We start from the raw sequence: 5,826 nt of genomic DNA on the forward strand, positions 1-5,826 counted from the left end.
TTACCAGTCTTAAGATCAAAGTAAGTTTTGTACTTTTGAGAAGATATCTCCATATTATGTTTAGCGACTTCAGCTGATTCAGCTAACCTTTCCCGTAATTCGAAAACGAAATTATAACTGCTAACAATGTCTTCAGTTAAATCAGGATTAGCCCACAATTCGTGCAAAACAGCTATGGGGCCACGTACTTGACGTCCATACAACAATTCAAATGGGGGAAATCCTAGACTGTCACTAGGTAGTTCTCTCATTGCAAACAGTGCTACAGGTACATACCTATGCTAATCTCTGGGTTTCAGTAAACATAGTTTCCTTAAAATTGCTTTCAGTGTGGCATGTTGTCTCTCTATTCTTCCACTGCAGGCAGGATGATAAAGTGTGGTAAATAAAGGTTTAACTCCAGTCAACCTGTGAATTTGAAACATGAGATCTGAAATAAACTGAGGACCTCTGTCTGTTAACACCTCTTTAGGAATTCCAACCCTAGCAAAAATAGATATCATGGCTTCGGCAATATCAATGGATGTGATATTTTTCAAGGGTACTGCTTCTGAGAAACTTGAAGCATAATCTACAACGGTCAGTATATACTTATGACCTTCTGCTGATGGGGGAATAATAGGACCGACAATATCCATTCCAACTCTGTGAAAAGGTGTAGATATAACTGGTATCTTTTCCAAAGGAACAGGCTTCACCTTACCTCTGGCTGAAGTCCTTTGGCATAAATCACAAGATTGACAAAATTTGCTTATGTCCTGAGTCATACCTGGCCACCAAAATTTATTCAAAATTTTCCTGCAAGTCTTCCTGTGGGAAAAATGTCCTACTACCGGAATTTCATGAGAGACCTTGAGAACAGTAGACCTACACTTCTCAGGAACCACCAGTACCTTATTGTCAATTTGAGTTTTATTGGGAGACTTCATAACTTTTCTGAAAAGTAGATCATTTTCACATACATATTTTATCACTAAACCACCTTTTCCACAAACCTCTGTAGAGTCATGGTATTGTTCCCAACATTTAGTTAAAGTTGGGCAAGTATGTTGTGCTTGTTTAAATTCTGAAAATGAAAGATTTACATTTGCTAATTCAGATACAACCAGTGGATGAGAAACTTCTCTCCTCGTGTACAGCCCTTACATGTGTACGTTGTGGAATGGCACTCTCTAATACTGACATAGGAGCAACACCTGCAATATTACCCAATAATACAGCACAATATTTGATGGGGGCTCTGACTGCTTCAACCCATCCAGTAAATACAGAACAATTAATATAACACTTAACAATAGGAAAATGGTCTTTTCTACCAAGGTAATCAATCAATTTTGCAAAAGTAAGGATCTCACCTTTAGGTAAACTTACTACCTCTTCAGAAACTATTACACCAGTACAACCTGTGTCTCTAAGAATGGTAGAAACATGTTTTCCATTAATAGTACCAGATATCATTGGCCCATTCACTCCATTCTGAGATAATACATTTTTGGTTTCATGGGAAGCTACAACCTTTGGACAATTTGCTTTGAAATGATTTTCATCCCCACAAATAAAACATTTTCTGAAGGTTTTACGTTGAGTAGGTCGAGTCACAGCATTGCCCTCTTTAGTCTCCGTTTTTACACTTTCATTCTTAATGTCAGCCTTATTACCAGTAGTAGTCTTTGAACCCGATTTAGGATAAAGTTTTCTAGCTGAAGCCTAATTATCTGCTAACCTAGAAATTTCTTCTGGAGTTTCAGGGTTTCTTTCCTTAATATATAATCTCATTTCTGATGAAATAGAAGACATAAATTGATCCATAACTATAAGTTTTCTAACTCCCTCAAAAGATTTTCCAAACTTTGTACTCTCATACCAAGGGTCAAATAGCCTGAAAAGGGAAAACATGAACTGTTCATAATTCATATCAGTTCTAATACGAGTATTCCTGAAATCCTTTCTATATTGGTCTGGAGTTTTTCCAAAACCCTTTAGCAAAGCTGCTTTAAGGCTATCATAATCGGTGATTACGGTTTCATCAAGAGAAGTAAAAATGGTCAAAGCCCTACCTTGAAGTAAAGACCCTAGCTTTACAGCCCAAGTTGTTTTTTCCCATTCAAGCAGTTCATCAATCATTTCAAATCTCTGTATATAAGCAGTAATATCCTCCCCATCTTTATATGGTAATGGTCTAGTTTGATCTAAGGTCACTGTTACTGGTCCTGACGGGGTATTACATAGAATTTGAGCTAATGCCAAATCGTGATCCCTCTGTTTCTGAGCTTCCTCCCTCTCCATTTTCATTTTCTCTAATTGTTGCGTATCATATCTTTCCTCTCTCTCCCTAGCTTCCCTATCTCTATCTCTGGCTTCTCTTTCTTTCATTTCAATGAACTGTAAGAGTTGCTCCCCATGTAATCCAAGACTTTTACCTTTCTCTTCCCAAAAACTAAAGGACTGCATTGCGAATTTGAACTTTCCCAATTCGGTATGACTTACAAAGCACACAACTTCCAGTAAACTACAAACTGGTCATTTACACTGCCCCAAACTTCATACCTGTAGTACAATGCTAAACAAGTGTACTAATAAACTGCAATCTGCAACAAGTAACCTTCTTCAGGACCCTGCCCCTCAGTATCCTAACTAACTCATTGACTTTACACAATTACACAGATATCCTCTAAAGCATACACCTTCAGTGCCTATTTAAATATTTTCTTAACACTGATCACCTCATCAACTTACTATTTGCTAACTGAATATGTAAAGAGATCCTGGCAAGGTCGCCACAATATGTCAGGGATATTCAATTAACAAAATAAAATTTCAGGTAAGTTGGATGAGGGACAGACATAACCACTGAAAATACCTTTATTACAATAAATTTCAATATAAACTTATAAATACCATTCACCACTTATCCTAATTACACAAGAAAATTACACTTAAATGACATCAATACCCTGTGCCAAACATGTCTACCCTCACTGTCATCAACTCATTATCACTTACATCAACAACTCAACATTTAAATATTAACACAATTTTAGTACAAAAAAAAAACCTTAACAGCATATCATATCAGTAACTAGTAGTCCAGTGGTATATCCTTATCAGTGAAATACTTCCTACTGCAGGCACTTCTGGCTACTAACAGCTTGCAATGGCGCTACTGCAGCACACAAGCCAATATGCTGGGCATCACACATTGGGCTAGCTGCCAAAAAGGACACATCAGACTTACAATTTAATATTGACACTTTTCATTTAAATTCAGACAAGAAACATTGCACTTACACTTTCGTTCTCAATATTTGTAACTAAAATACCCACAATTTTGAGATTACCACCTTAATATTAATAAAACTCCTTTTACTTACTGCATAAAGTAGGCCAGGTGGGGTTGTCAACCAGAACACACAATTCCCAAAACACAATTGTCCCAATACAGTTTTAACAAGGATCTCCTAGTTCACCAACAGGAGAAGCAACTGACTGCTTAGCCACTAACGCCGTCTATTGTCCAGAGTATAAATATTTCCCTTACAAGCCATGTTTTAAAGTAATTAAGTGCCTAATCTAAACTAAAGTAATAATAATGATATTAATCACTGTAACATTAAAAATTACAGAAACCTTAACCCTCGATAGGTTTCACAATATTTGTACCCCGTTAAAGGTATGTAAAGGTTGCGCTCGACCCGAGCAGCCAGAAAAATTCGTGAAAATTCAAAAACTGTAGCTATGCTGTACATTTTAATTTCTAGAATCAATTTCACCATTGCCGAACACTACTGAAAAGATAAATCATACCCATCTATAAATTAAATATTTATTACAAATATATTAAAAAAATAAGTTTATTCAAAAAAATAGTTTACGAAAATATTTACAAAAAATACAAAATAAGCTATATACACACAAAAATTGAGGGAGTCCTTCCTAAAACTAGTATTTACAATATGTGACTGCCAGGAAAGATGTTGGACCCATAGAAGTCAAATCTGAAAAGAGAAAAAAAGGGTAAGTTTTTTTGGAAAAAAAAAATTTGTTAAAATTTCATGAATTTGTTTTGGTATCTAAATGAAATAGAAAATGGCTATTTTTTTTTTTTTATAGAATAAGCTCATATTATCCTAGAATGGAATTATGTAAAAAGGTCTGAACTAAGATGTAATTGACTGTTATATCTGGGGCAAATCTAAAGATCATTTTTTGACCTACTAGGTTCACCATGAAAATTTATAAAAGTCATTGTAACTATTATAAAATATGATATGCATGAAAATATGCCAACATATCACCAATTCTATAGAAAACAAGCATATATAGAGATATGCTAACTCACCTTTCGGGTATGCAAACAAAATGGCCCCAATCCACACCAACTTTGACTGCCAAATCTGCCACCTGAACTATCTGACTTTAATTAATAATATATGAGGGTGTATAGCTATTATTGCAGTTAGAAAGGTTTGTCATAAGATAATCCTCAAAAAATTTTATTCTCTCTCTCTCTCTCTCTCTCTCTCTCTCTCTCTCTCTCTCTCTCTCTCTCTCTCTCTCTTCATACAGTGTGTCAATGGTTTATTAACATAAGCTGATGTAATCTGTCACCAGAAAAGGCACAGACCCACTATTCCCCTTCCTCTGTCTCGCTCTCTCGTCTCCTAATCATTTCAAGGTCATCTGCCTCGCCTCCAATCATGGCCAACTATAGGTGGCCGAGCTCCAACACACTCAAGATTTTTTGCCATAGAGATGTCAGTACTTCTAAATTATCATCAACATCACTTTCTAATTCCATTATAAGTAAGTTGATGACATCCTTGCCCAGAGAATACTGCCTGCTGGCCATTGTTGATGAAAACTGCAAAAAAATGCAAGAACTGAGATTACCAGTATCAACAGTGACAGGAAATCACTACTTAATAACTTTGATTTTCAATCCCCACATGTTAAAGGTGCGTGGGCGTCGAACTCGACCTGAGCAATTCTCAGAAGAGGGGGAAGGACAAAGGCAAGATGAACGCAGGTTCTGACATGATTGTAGTGTGTGTTCTGCTGGCCTCTTGCAGGTCGATAACACCCAGATTCGAAATAGACGATGATTTATGGGAAAAAAACATGTTTTTTTAAACACTCCTCGGTTGTGCACGACCTGTCACACCTATCCAGGGTTAATGGCAAGATCGAAGTACACCTAGTTCATCATTCATTTAAGAGTGTCGGCATCCATTATAATCCTGACCTATTCAGAGAATCCTACAGCAACTTATAACTTCAAGAAACAACTTTTAGGGTTTATGATTTCCACGAAATACAACAGAGGCATCTCACTGACCATTAACTGATGACAATCCAGCATTCAAAAGTCCTCACCACCACCTACGTCAACACCGTCACCCAAGCCAACTATGCCTCCAGTCTCTAATACCTTCAAAGGCTGCATTTCATGCCCCAATTTGTGGAGGTCCCCATTATCCACTTGTTACTATGGATACCGTGGGCATTACAATTATTACACTTATTACGGTAATCCTGCCGTCTGGTCCTACTAGGGTCCACATGGGTGTTGCTGTGCCAGTGGAGACCCTGTGGTAAAAATAAAGTTTTGCATTAAAAAAAACTTTCAGATCATCTCCAGTATTTCTGAGAGACAGAATATACTGTAAACGCTTTTGGCGTCTGAATAAAATGGACTAGCAGTCAACAAAACATTAATTTCAGTTCTTCATCTGAACACATCGTGAGTGGTCTTTGTACTTTGTAAAAGTTATATAAAACCTCTTTTCGGGACTTTAAGACTCACTGGATATAGATAGAGGCTGTTTA

Source organism: Macrobrachium nipponense, chromosome 15, assembly GCF_015104395.2.
Source record: "Macrobrachium nipponense isolate FS-2020 chromosome 15, ASM1510439v2, whole genome shotgun sequence".
Taxonomy (NCBI): domain Eukaryota; kingdom Metazoa; phylum Arthropoda; class Malacostraca; order Decapoda; family Palaemonidae; genus Macrobrachium; species Macrobrachium nipponense.